Here is an 18,084-nt window from a genome sequence, read left to right on the forward strand (position 1 = left end):
TTCTTGCCTAAAAGGAAGCAGCTGTGGACACAGATGTGGCCTTACTCTGCTATTCAAGCCCCCACTGGATAAAAGCAGGTTAATATAGCTTTAATGGTGGCAGATTAGATATTTGGCCTGTTTGTTAGACGTAATTGAATCTGTGTTTTTGAGAACAGCTCTTGATGACGCACGATGTCACAAATCCAACATAAGAAGGGCAATTCAAGATCTGGTGACAGAATACGTATGTACTAACATGAAATGAATAAAAAAAATGCTGGGTATATAGGAGAAAGACATATGTAGATAAATTATGATGGAACTTTATGTTTTCAGTTGGAGCTGTATTTCCTTATCTTGAAAAGATGGCTTCAACTGAATGTCTACATTTATGAATTGGGGATGCTTAGGAGAAACAAGTACAGGGCAAAAATATTTTTAAAATCAAGATTTTTGGGGGGTGGGGGGGTATCAACTACTTGGCTGAGTATTTGTAGTTATTCAGGTTGATACAGATTTCAGAGATCAAACTGTCAACATAAGTTGGATCATCAAAAGAGCAAGAGAGTCCCCCAAAAATATCTACTTCTGATTTATTAAGCTTCCCTGGCGGCTCAGAGGGTAAAGTGTCTGCCAGCAAGGTGGAAAACCTGGGTTCGATCCCTGAAACCTGGGTTTGATCCCTGGGTCAAGAAGATCCCCTGGAGAAGGAAATGGCAACCCACTTCAGTACTCTTGCCTGGAAAATCCCATGGATGGAGGAGACTGGCAGGCTACAGTCCATGGGGTCGCCAAGAGTTGGACACGACTTCACTTTCACTTTCACTTTCTGCTTTATTGAATGCCAAAGCCTTTGACTGTGTGGACCACAGAAATTCTGGAAAATTCTTCAAGAGAGGGGAATACTAGACCACCTGATCTGCCTCTTGAGAAATCTGTATGTAGGTCAGGAAGCAACAGTTAGAACTGGACATGGAATGACAGACTGGTTCCAAATTGGGAAAGGAGTACATCAAGTACATCAAGCTAGGATCAAGGTTGTGGGAGAAATATCAATAACCTCAGATATGCAGATGATACCACCCTTACAGCAGAAAGTGAAGAGGACTAAAGAACCTCTTGATGTAAGTGAAAGAGGAGAGTGAAAAATTTGGCTTAAAACTCAACATTCAGAAAACTAAGATCATGGCAACTGGTCCCATCACTTCATGGCAAATAGATGGGGAAAAAATGGAAACAGTGAGACACTTTTTTGGGGTGGCTCCAAAATCACTGCAGATGGTGACTGCAGCCATGAAATTAAAAGACGCTTGCTTTTTGGAAGAAAAGTTATGACCAACCTAGACAGCATATTAAAAAGCAGAGACATTACTTTGCCAACAAAGATCCATATAGTCAAAGTTATGGTTTTTCCAGTGGTCATGTATGGATATGAGAGTTGGACTATAAAGAAAGCTGAGTGCCAAAGAATTGATGCTTTTGAACTGTGGTGCTGGAGAAGACTCTTGGTAGTCCCTTGAACTGCAAGGAGATCCAACCAGTTCATCCTAAAGGAAATCAGTCCTGAATACCCACTGGAAGGACTGATGCTGAAGCTGAAACTCCAATCGTTTGGCCACCTGATGTGAAGAACCGAATCATTTGAAAAGACTCTGATGCTGGGAAAGATTGAAGGCAGGAGGAGAAGGGGACGACAGAGGATGTGGTTGGATGGCATCACCGACTCGATGACATGAGTCTGAGCAAACTCCGGGAGTTGGTGATGGACAGGGAAGAGTGCAGTGCTGCAGTTCATGGGGTTGCAAAGAGTCAGACAGGACTGAGCGACTGAACGGAACTGAATAATAATAATGTCAAAATCTATATGCCATGCATATTTCCAAATGCTTTGCATATATTATACCTCATCTAATCCTTATGGCGACTCTGTGTAGTAGTTTCCCAGATATAGGAACCAAAGCCCAGAGAGGTTTAGTAACTTTTCTGGGAACACAGCCAGTAAGTTCCTGGATACACACACTGTTACTCTGGATTTGTATGGTTGTGCTTGCTACCACAAAGCATAAAATAAGAACTGAACTAAACTGAGGTTGATACAAGAATCAGAAAGCTGATGATCCCAATGAACTTTTTATGTGGCAGTAACAGCAGTCAATCCAAGGCAGTGCAATTTCAAAAGCACCACCTTTATCTTAACTACTTAATCTATGCGGCTTTCCAAGTGTTTTCCAAAATGCACATAGAATACTCTCACTGCTCTTCTGTCTAAATGGGTTCTTTTTAAATAAATAGTATGGGATAAAATGTAAACAAATCTAACAGGGCATTTTTCTGATCTAATTATTGCTACCCTTCCACCTGTATTTATTGAGCATCTATTATGTGTCAGACACCATTCTAGAAGCTTGAGAAATATCAGTGAACAAAATTTTAAAAAACGCAGCTCCACAATCATGCTTTCCAGTCAAAGGGACAGAGAGTGAAGAATGAATGTAATGAATAAGTTCTACCATGTACGTGAAGATGATAAGTGCTCGTGGAGAAAGAGAGAATAGGATAACGAGGATTGGCAGTACAAGTGGTGGAGGCTTCCGTTTGAAACGGAGGGACTGGTCGGGCTAAAACTGTATGTTAGAAAGGCAACACTGGATTCATGACTTGAAGACACAGGCATGGAGGAAATGAGCCTTGAGGATATCTCAAAAAGCAAGTTCCCACTGTACAGCACAGGGAACTCTGCTCAGTGTAATGTGACATTGGGTGAGAGGGGAGTTTGGGGAAGAGTAGATACATATATATGTATCCCTTGAGTCCCTTTGCTGTCCACATGAAACTAGCACAACATTGTTAACTGGCGATACCGCAATATAAAATAAAAAGCAAGTGCTGCAGGCTGAGAGAAGAGTCCATGCAAATACCCTCAGTGGGGATGCATAAAGGATAGTAAGAACAAGTGTAGCTCAAGCAGAGTAAGTGGGGAGAAAGGTAATAAGATATGAAAGTGAAAAGAAAGTAAAAGTGAAGTCACTCAGTCATGTCTGACTCTTTGCGACCACATGGACTGTAGCCTACCAGGCTCCTCCTTCCATGGAATTTTCCAGGCAAGAGTACTGGAGTGGGTTGCCATTTCCTTCTCCAGGGGATCTTCCCAACCCAGGGATTGAACCCGAGTCTCCTGCATTGCAGGGAGACGCTTTACCATCTGAGCCACCAGAGAAACCCTTGTAAATAAGAGATGATGTAATGACAAAGATAAAGAAGACCAACTGCCTAGGACCCTGAGTGTGGTTGTAAGATCTAAAACTTTTACTCTGACACGAGGAGTCATTGTTGAAGGGCTTCACACAGAGGAGCAACATTGACTGACTGATTGATACTCTACCGTGAATCCACAATAAGCGCTGAGAGGCTTCAGTAGTAGTCGGGACTAGGAATGATATTTGCTACACAATCGTTGCAGCGGAAAAGGTGGTGAGAAGTAGTCAGATTCTGGATTCTTCAGCAACTGGACTTGGTAGTGGATTGGGATTGATGTGTAAGAGAATAAGATGAATCAAAGAGCCCCTCCCCACGTTCCCAGGATCTTTGACAGAGCACCTGGAAAATTGGCGTGTGTGTGTGCGTGCAAATTGCTTCAGTCATGACTGACTCTTTGTGACCCAATAGACTATAGCCCTCCAGGCTCCTCTGTCCATGAAATTCTCCAGGCAAGAATACTGGAGTGGGTTGCCATGCGCTCCTCCAGGGGATCTTCCCAACCCAGGGATTGAACCTAGGTCTCTTATGTCTCCTGCATTGGCAGGCGGGTTCTTTACCAATAGTGCCACCTAGGAAGCCCTGGAAGGCTGGGACTAGGAAGGCTGAAGATGGAGCAGATTTAAAGGAGACTATTAGGAGTTTTATTTGGGAAACATGGAATTTGAGATTTGTTTAGATATCTAAGTCAAGAGGTCATTTACTGCTGTTGGATGTATAAGTCTGGAATTCAACGGAGGCCTCCAAGCTGGAATTATAAATTTAGAAGCTGTAAGCCTGAAACTTAATTTCTAGTTAACAGAACAAGAAAAGCAAAGCACTCATTGGTCACTTAACATAGACCAGGCCCTATACCATAAACTTTCACATTCCTTATGTCATTGAATTCTTGCAACTCCCCTGGTATTCAGACTAGACCATTTTACAGGCTAGTAAATTAAATTGAGAAAGTCTAAGTAAACTCTGTAAGACTAACCAACTTTCCTTACGGCAATTAATATTGGAAGAGGCAGAACTTGAATTCATATATATGCATTTCCATTAGCTATATAACCTCTTAAAGGCCCAATATGGACAGAAATGTATCTTACATTCTAGCTGTAATAAAGGAAAAAAGGAATCCAAAAAGGAGATGCAGAACTGTGAACAAATACACTCTAGTATCATAATGTGGTGGTTTAGTCGCTAAGTCATGTCCTACTCTTTGCAATGCAATGGACTGTAGCCTGCCAGGCTCCTCTGTCCATGGGATTTTCCAGACAAGGATACTAGAGTGGGTTGCCATTTTCTTCTCCAGGGGGTCTTCCCCATCAGAAACTGAACCTCGATCTCCTGCAGTACAGACAGATTCTTTACCAACTGAGCTACCAGGGAAGCCCCAAAAGTCATCCAGTTGTATCCGACTCTTTGTGACCCCATGGACTATACAGTCCATGGAATTCTCCAGGCCAGAATACTGGAGTGGGTAGCCTTTCCCTTCTCCAGGGGACCTTCCCAACCCAGGGATTAAACCCAGGTCTCTTACATTACAGAAGGACTCTTTACTAGCTGAGCCACAAGGGAAGCCCAAGAACACTGGAGTGGGTATCCAATCCCTTCTCCAGCGGATCTTTAGCAACCCACTCCAGTATTGTCTGGAAAATCCCATAGACAGAGGAGCCTGGCAGGCTAAAATGCCCATGCGGTTGCAAAGAGTTGGATATGACTTAGCAAGTAAACCACCACCAGTATCATAATAAATGTCCTTAATAATGCAAATTTCAAGTTTAAGTTTAAAATTAAGTTTAATAATTCTTTGTAAAGAAAGAATAAAAATACACAAAGTATTTCAGGATTTGAATCAAAATGTTTAAAACATTTTACAGTTTTGTTTCTTGAATAAGTAAATTGTCTTCTTGAAAAGTCATCAGTTTCTCACAAGTCACTCTATTTTAATATGCCACCATGAGCCCAAATTGTGTACATATATGTGAAACATTAAGTAATCTATTTTTTCAAAAAGGCTATAAAAAGAATGGTTTATTCATTTGATATCATATTTTTAATTGTAAAATTCTATCTTTCAAATCACTTGGCTTAAAAGTTTAGTACGTTACTTTCCTTGTCTTTTTAAGTGTATAATATATATACTTCACAGTGAAGGTGTTACCTTTTAGAAAGCAACTTTGAAGATGTGATGAAGGAACTTGGGAAAGGAAGATTATATGGAAGACCCAATGTCATCACCAGGGTCCTTAAAAAAGGGAGGCAGAAGGGTCAGTTACTAGTAGGAGATACAAGATGGAAGAGGTCAGAGCAACGTGATGTAAGAGGGACTCAATTTATCTTTGTTAGCTTTGAAAGTGGAGAAAGAGGGTCATAAGCCAAGGAAACTGGGCAGATTCTAGAAACTAGAAAACAAAGGGCATGGATTCTACCCAGAACCTAGAGAAAGGTATGCAGTTCTGGGCAACACCAGGATTTTAGCCCAGTGTGATCAGCATCAGATTTTGATCTACTGATCTGTAAAATAATAAATGGGTACTAATGCTATCAAGTTTGTAGTAATTTGCAGCAATAGAAAATGTATACAATTAGCTTAAAGGATATGTTTTCTTTGTAAGTGAAGAGATATTTTAAAATTCATTCTTGAAGCATTTACTGAAAGTCTAAGATGTGCCAGGCTGAGGAACCTGGGATTAAAAGACTGAGATGTACTCTACACAGTTAGACATGAATACTTTTTGCATGTATATGAATCGGCTTGTATATGCACATGTTACTGTGGGTACACAAACGTTTATATGCATGTGTATGGCAACAGAGTAACCAAGAAAAAGAGGAGATTTTAGAAATCACCTTAAGCCAATTATACAAGCCAACGAGGAAACTATAGCTCAGTTGGGCTATAAAGTTTGGCATCTATTAATACTTTCTCAGATCCAACTAGCACTTCTTTTGCTTAGCTAATAATGTGGAAGTTAAAAAGACTTTCTCCTAAGATTCTGATATGAATAATCCCTAAATTTCAACCGTGAATCAATCAAAGAGCCTTCTGAAGACAATCAGCGGTCTTAGCATTTTCTTCTTAACCCAAAATTTCCAAGCTAAGGAACCATTTTATCTTTTCTAATGGTAACTATAAATTATTACAGACTCCATTACATTTGAAAAACAGCAATTTAAAGACAATGAACCTCACAATGGTCTATAAATTCTAAAGAATGGTAAAAAATTATGTTTATTGTAAAATTAGAATCCAAAATAAGCTACCACACGTGGAAATGTGTTGATATAAAAATCATGACACTTCAGAAACATGCATCTGAAAAACTTAGTTTTTTAAAAATATCAATTATTCCATATGACTTGAGGCTCAAAAATATAAATTCAAACTAAATGACACCTTAAGATAGAGAATGATCCAAATGTATCTATATAACTTACCTATGTCTAGAACATTACCCATGCCTTCTCTTAAACATCAGTTTTTTACCCTTTCTTACACTGCCTCTTATAGGCAGAAGAGAATGTCACAGAATGAAGTAATGAGTTGGGATTCTGGTCTTTCCTCAACCCCTAAGGAAGAATAAAGAATACAGAGGAAATCAACTAACCAATCAATCTCAGGCTTAGTTTCTTTATAGAAGCTAGAAAGATTAGAGAAGATGATGTTAAAAGTTCTTTTATAGTTCTGTAATTCATTCATTCATTCCATAGACACATCCTAATGGCCTTCTGTTGGTCAGACCTCCTCTAGGTATGGAAAACATTACAGTGAACACAGCAGAAAAAGGCCCTGACTGATCTGACTCGGATAAGGAAGACAGAAAATAGACATACACTTTTGAGCACGCTGCTTCAGAGAAGGCACTGTTCATAAGGGATCTTTGAATTGATACCAGAATAAAATGAGAAACTAAGCCACAGCCCCATCCATAGTAATGGCTTTCTAGGCAGGAGGACCCATTCTAATGGCCCCTTCAAAACTTAACTAGCTAGACCATCCTTTCAACTAGATATATGTTCTATATGATTTCAGGACTCTCAATCTTAACTAAAAACTTTAAAATGATTGTTAAAAAAACATATAAGTGATTATTAGAATTTAGCTGATCCTTACTCTTTCCTAGACACTTCCATTTATAGACTGAAAATACATGGGGGATGGAGCAAGTCATGTTAGTCAGTACCAAGTGCCAAACCCGTAATAATAATTCCTACAAAAATACATGAGATAGATATGATAGATATACATATATCTATATATGTATGTATATATATACATGGGCTTTTCTGGTAGCTCAATGGTAAAGAATCCACCTCCAATGCAGGAGGTACAGGAGATGTGGGTTCTATCCCTGGGTTGGGAAGATCCCCTGGAAGAGGTCATGGCAACCCACTCCAGTATTCTTGCCTGAAGAATTCATGGACAGAGGAGCCTAGTGGGGTACAGTCCATACGGTCACAAAGAGTTGGACATGATTGAAGGAACTGAGCACGCATGCATATATATACACATATACACACATGCATATACATATACTATATGTATATACACACATGCACACAAGCTATATGTATATGCACCTACATATATATGTATATACACACATACATGCATGCATGCTAAGTCGCTTCAGTAGTGTCCAAGTCTTTAGGACCCTATGGACTGTAGCTCACCAGGCTCCTCTGTTCATGGATTATCCAGGCAGGAATACTGGAGTGGGTTGCCATGCCCTCCTCCAGGGATGGAACCCAGGTCTCCTGCACTGCAGGCAGATTGTTTGCCATCTGAACTACTGGGAAGTCCATGTATATATACACACATACATATATATATACATATATACATACTCATAATATATAGGTGAGGATAATCTTAGATTAATATTATTTTGTAAAGTTTCATTTACAAATAGATGAACAATGATTTGTATTCCCTAATTTTTTAAAGTTCATTCCATACAAATTGCAAAGTTTAACAAATACAGAGGTTACTGAAGTCATAATGGAGGCTCTAATACTGTAAGAGGATGAGCCGCTTAAAGTTAGGCGAATTACTTAGTATAAGACTAGAATAATGACAGCTTAATGCACTAAATCTGTTACGTCAAAAGCAATAATGCCGTCATTTCCATTACCATTATGTTCTCAAAAATCTAACAACATTTTCAATTTTATTACCATTGCACTGAACTAACATAGATACTGAAAAATAGTCTGGAATAATCATTTAGAATATTTAAGATCACTGCAAAATAGTTTCATTTTTGTAAATGCTCCTTTGGTATAATTTTCTAGGAAAATAAGAATAGTAAAATTTAATTTCTTAATTCTATGAATAACTTGCAACCACTTCCACTGACTGAACTAAACAGAAAATTTTATTCCATTTAAAAACCCCAAAGTTTATATAAAAATGTTGAGGAGATAATTTTATACATAATTAGAGGAGTGGTATTGTTCATAGCTGGTTAAAATACTAAATCATGTATTCCTTCATTAAGGTAATTTCACAGAATTTACTTAGCACTTTTCAAACAATAAACCACTGGCTTGGCACTGAGTTTACATAGATTATAGAACTATAGACATCTTTCAATGGATAAAGAAAATATTATCTTTGATTCAATGAATATTTTCTCATTTCTCACTTAATTATTCTATCTTACTTTTAAAAGTTAGAAAAGCCCTCCAAGTAACATACAATATGTGCATTTTTAAAGACTTGGAGGAAATCCATTTGAACTAATATTTTGTTATATTCTTCTGCTTAGCAAACTGGCTGAAGAACAGTCCAAATAACAAATATAGAAAATAATTCTGAAAGAAGAAAGGTAAAAAGAATTTTAGATCATACCAAACAGAAAAATATTCAAAGTTTGAGTGAAAATTGGTGGGGGACCAATTTTAGATCAATTTTAGATTGTGGGCCATTTTTTTTTTAACAATATGGGCAAACATTTTAAATTTCAAAATACAATAGATTAATCATTTTCTTCTTTAAAACAATATATTAAAGATTGCTCCTTATTATTTGAGTATCAAAATACATTGTCACTAGTCAATGGCAATTTGCCTTCAGTCAAAAATAACAGATGATACATATTCCAAGTGAAGTAAATTGGACTAAATTTTAATTAGATTATTTTGTTCATGCTGCATTCTACTATATAACATATATACAAACACATAGTTTCTGTTTTCAACAGGTCCCGTCACTTACAGGAAAACACTTCAATGTCTCTCTATATACTGGATTTCATTTTGATTAAAATATACTCAAAAAACAGAATGACTGAGAATAGTTTGACTAAAAGAATTTGTGTCGGTGCTTCCCAGGGGGCTCATTGGTAAATAACCTGCCTTTCAATGTAAGAGACAGCAGTTCAATCTCTGGACTGGGAAGATCCCACCTGACACAGAGGAACTAAGCCTGTGCACCACACTACTGAGCCTGTGCTTTAGAACTCGACAGCTGTCACTACTGAGCCCACCCACCCTTGAGCCCATGCTCTGCAACAAGAGAAGTCACCACAATGAGAAGTCCATGCATGGCAACTGAGAGAGTAGCGTCCTTTGCTGCAACTGGAGAAAAGCCAGCGCAGCAACAAAGACCCAGCAAAGCCAAAAATAAAAATAAATAAAATAAAATTATTTTTTTAAAAAAGAATTTGTGTCAGTTTAATTAGAGTGAAAATAAATTGTTGTCGGGCTTCTACAGAGGTGACAGAGAGATGCTGCTCAGGGGTACAGCTTAGGTTCTAAGGCAGCTCTCTGTGACTTAGGCAAAGCAAGCGACCTTAGTGACTTCATGCTAAACTCAGTTCTCATCCGTAAAGTGGGAAGAACAGTAGTTTGAAACAGGTAGGATTGTTGGGAGCACTGACGAATACATGGGTAAAATGTTCCATAGATACTTGACACTGGTTATTACTCAGTAAATGTTATGTGTTAATACTGATGGTAAAGGAAACAATGATATGAACAGAAAGAATATATGCAGGTTGCATGCATTTGTCACACTCATTGAAAAGTACACTTAGGATCTGTCTACCTTACTGTATGTAAATCATATCTCAATAAAATAACTAAAGAAAAAGAACACACATAAAGGTAGCAAAACAGAGAGAGAAGATATAGACCACTTGATTCTATTAAACTGAACAAGTTTAACAAAAGTCATTTGCATGAAACTGTACGTTTTTGCATTAGTCTAGCCATACAAATACTACCATTGACTCTTATATCTGTCTTATATATCCAAAAATCAGTTAATCTCATTTTTAAAAATTATAAATTCTGAAACAGACATAGGAACAATTTCAGGAATATTCCATAGTCAATCTGTAATTGCCTATGAAAGTCTTTACTTTTATTGCTTACCTGCAACAATTTTGTAAGGGTTCATTGAATGGTATAGTAACGAAGATGACTAAGAATAATCTCAAACAAGTACATGGCAGCCAGTGAGAAGCTACTGCACATCAAGCATAGTGCCAAGCATTTGATATACATTTTCTTATTACAATCTTACCAGAAACTCTACAGAAGTAGACTCTGCAATCTATCAACAAATATGGTCTGTGGAACAGTTAGACTAAGGACAATGTCCAAGGTATCCTGGTATCAGAGCATAGATTGGAACCCATGCCCAACTCCACAGGCTGGATTTTAATCTCTACTTTCCGAAGGGCCAGAAGTGCAAAACACAACTGTGTGCCAATTTTCTACCCAGACATCTAACAGAAGTGTGAGTTTTGATCCATCTTTTGCGTGCGTCAATGCAAGGGGGCAACCATTTACTTGACATTCTTGCTTTTTACTGCTGTTGCTTTTACATATCTGTATTTAAAAGGAAGAGAGGGAGAAAGGAAAAAAGACATTGTTTTCCACCATGATATTCTACATCAGATATACAAATAAACAAAGTTCAGTCCTATTGGTTCGAAGTCCAACTGATAAAGAAAAATAAAACTTGATGAAATCAAGTAAAAGCCTTATAACTTGATTTTGAAATAAATGTAGATATATAAAATAGTCCCAGAGTATATCCTTCCATCAGGAATACCTCATATTTTAATTCACAAACTCCATGGTGCCCACCAACCTAGGAGACTTGGGATTTTTTATTATTTGATGTTAGGGTAAATTTTGCTTTAATAGAACAGGCGAAGTTATCACTCTATGTAATGGAGATTGTGGAAAATGCTTACTACGGATTAATGGGAAAACTATAGGACATAAGTTATATTTCTTGTATTCAGTTTCTTTTAGTTTAGCATATAACCCTAGTAAGTCTTTTCTGCTACATCACATGGTTCTGTATAGTTCATTGGCTCATATTCAATGAATTGGTAAATAGTGGGGTAGCAAAAGATGTATGACTTATGTGACGTTTTCTTCTCCAGCTGGTTAAAGTTTAGCCACCAATTTACAGGGGCAGAACACAAAGTTTACCAGCACAATGAGCAGAACGAGACACTTTCTCACCCATTTACTCCCACTCCATTCTTTGTTCACTTTGATTCATGGGTCTCTCTTGGAATTTAGCAATGTGTGTTTCCCTGATCTTGATGTATTTTGCCCTTGCCTCCACTTCTAAGAAGGCACAACTTTTCATTTCTGTCCAACAGTCTACCCTCACCTTTTTTTTTTATTAAGGTAAAATTTTACACTTAATGTACTATTTTCTTTCTTTATTTGTACTAACTTGTGGCTCTAATGCCACTAGGGGTTTGTTTAGATTTACCATTTTTCTGTTAGCTTTCTGGTTACAAAGTTGTCCAAGTTCTAAGTGGTCTGTTCCACCTCTTTTTCTCATGGTCATATTTTTGTCGTTTATTGTTGGATTTTTTGGGTTTTGTTTTGTTATTTGTTTAGTTTTTAGGGCACAGTTTGCAAAACCTAGGTTTCATATATAACATGATAGCAGAAATACCTGCCCAAGATTTTAACTTGTCAACGAGCAACACTAAAGTATAGAAGCCTCTTAAAATACATCCATTTAAGAGACTATAAAGAATTCATTACATTTCAAATAATCATATATATATATAGACATACATATAGATATATAGATTTAAATCAAGACAAGTTATGTTTCTAGGGTTGGCAGGTATAAAATACTTTATCAATTATACTAAAATCACATGTTTTTAATCTTATGAAGATGTTTCCTAAATAAGATTTTCTTTAGTGAACTATCACTGGCAGCTTCCACTACAGCAGCCTGGGTGGCCTTCTGAGAAGAAGGATCTAACACTATAGTTTCCATTATAGAACAGATGCTGTCTCAACACATAAAATAAACAACTATGATAACATTGAAACTTTCAGATAATATGGAGAACAAAATTCAAGGATAATTCTTCTTCATGGAACTTCTCTTAACATTTCTTGGGCCGATCCCCTTATATGTGGCAAGGATGGCATTAAGGATATAGACAGTAAGATAAATGATTATTTTCTGGAACCCTTCTGACCTCCCATGTCACATTCATATATATACATATATATATACATATATATATATACACACACACATATATATGTCACATTCATACATATACATACATACACACACATATATATCCTATATACAAAGTCTGGCAGCTGTGGTTGAAGAATGCCTTCTTTGAGTATATAGCCCAACTCAATGAGAGACAGAAGTTTAAGTTCAGAAGCAGTATTTCTTTTGTCCAATACAGCAAAGCAAATCAAAAACTGTGTTTTTGAAACAAGGCATACTTCTTAAATCCTAAATTCAGGTACTCAACTTTGGATGAATTCCAACAACTGAATACAGACACCTGACTGAAAAGAAAGAATCAAAGTAAATTATCTGTATGGCTCTAGAAGGACTTGGCGCATGAGATGACAGAGGTAATCTGGAGGGCACCACGTGACCTAAAGACATTAGGAATCACAGCCGCCATGTCAGATTTCTGAGGATTAGCTTTGTGTGTGTGTGTGTGCACGCACGCACGCACGCACACACATGCCCACATGCTCACACAAGGGGAAGGGGTTGGTTCCATTACAGTGACGGAAGGCCAAGACATTTTAACAAGTATCATTCTGATAAGCCAAACACGCCTTCATCCATGGTAAAGAGGGTCGCCCCTCTATACTACAACTGTGAATGGACCACTTTGAATACTAGCAGGTTTGTGTGTTTATCACTTCATCACTTCATTTATTCTTCCATTATGCATCCGGCCACCAGTTAAGAATATCAAGTACCCAGTGTCAGTTCCTGCTTCCTTCCCCACAGACAAGGCAGGCACCATGAGCCAGTCCAGCGCAGCTGTTTTCTGTAACTCTTAATCAGTTCCCACTTCTCACCACTGACTCCAATCCAAAGGAAAGGGGTCAGAACCCCAGCACAGTATTTTTTAACCTCTGTTGATTTTTATAGACATCAAGAGTGACCAACAGCAGCAAAATATTACTCAAATTCAAGCTATTATTGTAGTCTGACGATCTAATGAGGATAAAAGCAATATAATTTAACATGCGGAATTCCTGCAATGCATAATAGAAACCAAACAGACCAAAATTTTCATCTTGACAGTGAAATGCCTGAAGAGTTATGCTCTCATTTTTGTTTTAATGATCAGATAAATGTGGTCCATTTGGTTTCTTAGCAAAGAAATCCAATTAAAAACTTAGCAGGCACTCTCCTACACTTCTCGTGGGAGTGTAAATTGGTACAACCTTCTTGAAAAGCAATCTGGCAATATGTATGGAAAGTTTTAAAATGTTCATACCATTTGGCTTAATAATTCCACTTCTAGGAATATTTTTATAAAAATATCTACAACTTAAGATTTTTTTTAAAAAAATCTATTATTTGTAATAGGGAAAATTAGGTGACAACACAAAATGTCTAAGAGAGTAAGTTATATCATAGCCGTAGAGTAGACTGGCACACGACCATCAAAGATGTTTTTGAACACTTAATACGTGAAAAAAGAGCTTGTGAAATAGACTTAAATTTAAAAGGAATATTCAAAATTAAACATTCTGTACTGTTGCACCTCTGTGTAAAATACAACAAATGATTGAAGGTACATAAAACATTGTTTATCTCAGAGTCATAAGATTATAATGATTTTTTCTTTTACTTCTCTGTATTACCCTAACTTACTAATCACTGAGCTTGTGGTTACAAAGGAAAGTAAACTAAAATCTGAAAGCATTTCAAGTTTGGCTGGATATTATGCTAGATTCTAGGGATAAAGATTCAAGCCTGACTCTTCATCCCCACTCCCTACCACCGTATCCCCTGGTCCAAGCATCTACCAATGTACTTTCTGACTTGATGAATTTGACTATTTTAAGTACCTCATATAAGTGAAATCAAACAGTATTTGTCTGCACCCAATGTATATTGGAGTGCATTTTTAAGGTTAACTTAATACATGCCCTACAAATAGATCATACCATCTCCTTTCAAGGAGATGGATGATGGTGAAAGTTGCACAATGTGAATGTACTTAGTGCCACTGAAATGTACAGTTAAAAATGGTTAGAATATACGTTTTATATTATGTGACTTTTACCAAAATTTAAAAAAAAAATTAAAAAGGACAGTAAAGGTTCAAATCTGAATCCAGAGACATAGATTATCAGAGTATGTGTTAAAGACCACAGAAGAGCCACAAAACGGGCAGGAAGGCAGGGAGAGGACAGCAGAATCTCGTGTAAGCATGAAGTAGGTGGCACAGTTGGTAAAAAATCCGCCTGCTAATACAGGAGATGCCAGAGATGCCAGTTCAATCCCTGGGTCATGAAGATCCCATGGAGGAGGGCATGGCAACCCACTGCAATATTCTTGCCTAGAGAATCCCATGAACAGAGGAGCCTGTCAGGCTACAGTCCACGGGGTCACAGAGAATCAGTCAGACATGACTGAGCAACTGAGCATGCAAACATATTTCTATCAGGCAGAGTCAGGGTGAAAGATACAGCATGGAAATTCATAAAACATTCTCTTTCCCTCTATTTTTCTCAAATTGAACATTTTAGACAAAAGTTGTATCTGAATAAACACATACTGTACATACTATACAATTTGTTTATTTACAATAATCTCATGCATCCTAAATCACTTATGTGATGAAACTGAGTGGGACTGTATTGAGGACAGCTTGCCACCAGAGCCACTAAAACACACATTTTATGCAGAGCTGTTTAAAATCTCATTTGTTCTAATTATCTTCAGTTCATCCTTAATAAACACTAAGTGGAAAAATATCTTTTCTCATTCTAAATTTTCCACTACAGGACAAAATATTCTTAACTACTGCAATGCAGAATGATATGTATTGCTATCCACTTAGAAGCAGAAAAGTAAATAAATGTCACTTTTTCTTCATATTTGATTAACTAAATTTTAGAAAATGTACTCCATTGTAAAGGGAACGTTTATTTGTCATGTAAGGATAAAAAAGTTCTAGGTCAAAACTCTCTCTCTCTAAATATATATATATATATATATGTATATATATATATCTCTCTCTATATATGTAGTGTGTGTGTGCATGTATATATACATATATATAGTGTGTGTGTGTGTATCATGGTCATAAGACATATTATTGCATTAGATTTCAGCCTGCCACCCACAATTGTGTTTCTCTGACCTAAATCCAGTGAAATCAACAAAATTAAAAATTTGCCTTTGAATTTGTGTACACAATTACAACATTTTGATAAAATATATGAGGTCTGAGTGTACTATAGTGTATTATACCATCAAGAAAATAATATTTAAAAAGTCATTCTTCATAGAAGTTAAAGGTCATGAGAAGCTATAAGGCTTTTCTTTCTCTATAGAGTTGAATGGGGTGAGGACCTACGAAAATGAAAGGCTTCAGCCACTTCCGGAACAGCTGTACTCATGTCACTCATTCACATTCCTTCTCATCAGAGTGGCCTGAAGATGATTTTATGTAGATGGTTCAATTGCACAAAACACACTTGCTTCTTTTGAATCTAAAATTAGCAAAGGTGAAATGCTCCTACAGTATTGTGCATAATAATAGTGAAATAACAAAATTGTCCAAATTTCCATCAAAACAGCAAAATTTATACATATCATGGTATAGTCAGAAGAAGAGGGCGACAGAGGATGAGATGGTTGGATGGCACCGACTCAATGGACATGAGTTTGAGCAAACTTTGGGAGATGATGGACAGGGAAGCTTGGCGTGCTGCAGTCCACGGGGTTGCAAAGAATCAGACATGGCTGTGCAACTAAACAACAAATGGTATAGTCATACTATGGAATACTCTGAAGCCAATAATAAGTAGAGTTCAGGAGTGTGTGAGTGAAAGTCAGTGCATATGTGTATATAGAGAGAAGTGGCTGTATTTTATGTATGGTCATTTATGTATATGTATGTATAATGTATATGTATCATCTTCATGTATGTATATTTATATACACATACAGAGAGAGAGGATCAAGATATACTACTAAAGTAAAAAATCAGTTTTTCAGAATAGTCCATGTAAAATGAATTCATGAAGTAATGATGGTGCAATTAATAATACTTGCTTAACCCATGTCTACCCAGGGAGTACTCATCTATACATTTCATTTATAATAACTCACTTATCTCTCACAATAACCCTGAATTATTGGTTCTATTATTTTCCCCATTGAACTGATAAGGAAACTGAAGCACAGTAACCTGCCAGTACAGCTTCTCAAGTCATGCAGCTAGAAAGAATTTTTGTCTGTAATATTCCATCTGCCCCTCATTCCCATCTCATCTTCCTCCTCTGATTTCAGGGACTTCCCTGGCGGGTTAAGACTGCACCTTCCAGTGAAGGGGATGTAGGTTGGATCCCTGATCAGGGAGCTGAGATCCCACAAGCCTTGCAGGCAAAAAATCAAAACCCATAAAACAGAAGCAATATTGTAACAAATTCAACAAAGATTTAAAAGAAGAAAAAAAGAAGCTGATTTCTACCCATGGCTACGCATGGACTCCTGAGTCTATGGATTTAGCTGATGAGAGTGACCCTCAAAGGTGAGGTGGAGAAAGTTGGTGGAAGTGGGAGCTTCACACCCACCTCCAGGGCCTTCCCTTCTTCTGCTCACTGCCATGTAGTGAGCCAACAGGGTCTGCTCTCCTCTCCTCGAGACCACAGTTTCTGCTCTGTAACTCCCTTCCTACAGCTGCTACTGCCACTGAATTACAATAACAGCTTCCTCTCTCCCTGTGCTTTCTGGCCCAGGGGAGTGGGGGTGGGGTGGGGGGTGCGGTAGGGCATTCCCCTTTCACTAACCCAGGTTGCCTCACCATTCCTTGTCTCCCTCCACATCTCCGTAACTAGTCGCTTCCTCAAAGTCTTCAGTCACTTTGATTGGGTCTTTCCTGCCAGAACCCTGGCTCACAGAGTAGGAGAAGTGAGTGTCTGTCACTCAGTTGTGTCTGATTCTTTGCAACCCCACGGACTGTAGCCTGCCAGACTCCTCTGTCCACAGGATTTCCCAGGCAAGAGTATCAGACTGGGTTACCATTTTCTTTTCCAGGGGGTCAGACAGGATTCAAATCCAGGCAGTTTTATTCCAGAATCTGCGCTCCATCTCCAGCCACCACGCAATCCTGCCTCCTTAGTAAGGTAGTACGTGTGGCTTTGGTAGTATTAAGACTGTGCACTAAAATATTGATGGGAGTTTTATCTGGGAAGTAGGATTACAGAGGAACATAAACTTCTCTATTTTATAGTTCTACAATATTTAAATTTTACCTTATATTTTTCCAATAAATATGCAAGAGAGTGTTATATAATAACCATTAGTGAGATGACAAAGGGATTTGATACCACTTATTACTACTGACTATT

General features: G+C 37.6%; 1 protein-coding gene across 9 annotated transcripts in view; it reads right to left on the reverse strand.

The window, feature by feature from the left end:
- PDE3A (phosphodiesterase 3A) overlaps positions 1 to 18,084 on the reverse strand; it is a 627,104-nt gene that overhangs the window by 221,496 nt on the left and 387,524 nt on the right. The window contains exons 2-3 of one of the 9 annotated variants that reach the window (XM_081592256.1): positions 6,664 to 6,795; positions 5,387 to 5,470 (exon numbers count right to left, since the gene is read on the reverse strand). The exons of 7 other annotated variants lie outside the window; for them this stretch is intronic. The gene's annotated coding sequence lies outside the window, so the exon portion shown is untranslated. Of the gene's footprint in view, positions 1 to 5,386; positions 5,471 to 6,663; positions 6,796 to 18,084 lie in introns of those variants that run through there. One more of the 9 variants, XM_081592260.1, reaches the window with a different exon arrangement.

The sequence above is a fragment of the Giraffa tippelskirchi genome, chromosome 4 (genome assembly GCF_054371585.1).
Source record: "Giraffa tippelskirchi isolate mGirTip1 chromosome 4, T2T-mGirTip1v1.2.pri, whole genome shotgun sequence".
NCBI classification, from domain to species: Eukaryota; Metazoa; Chordata; class Mammalia; order Artiodactyla; family Giraffidae; genus Giraffa; species Giraffa tippelskirchi.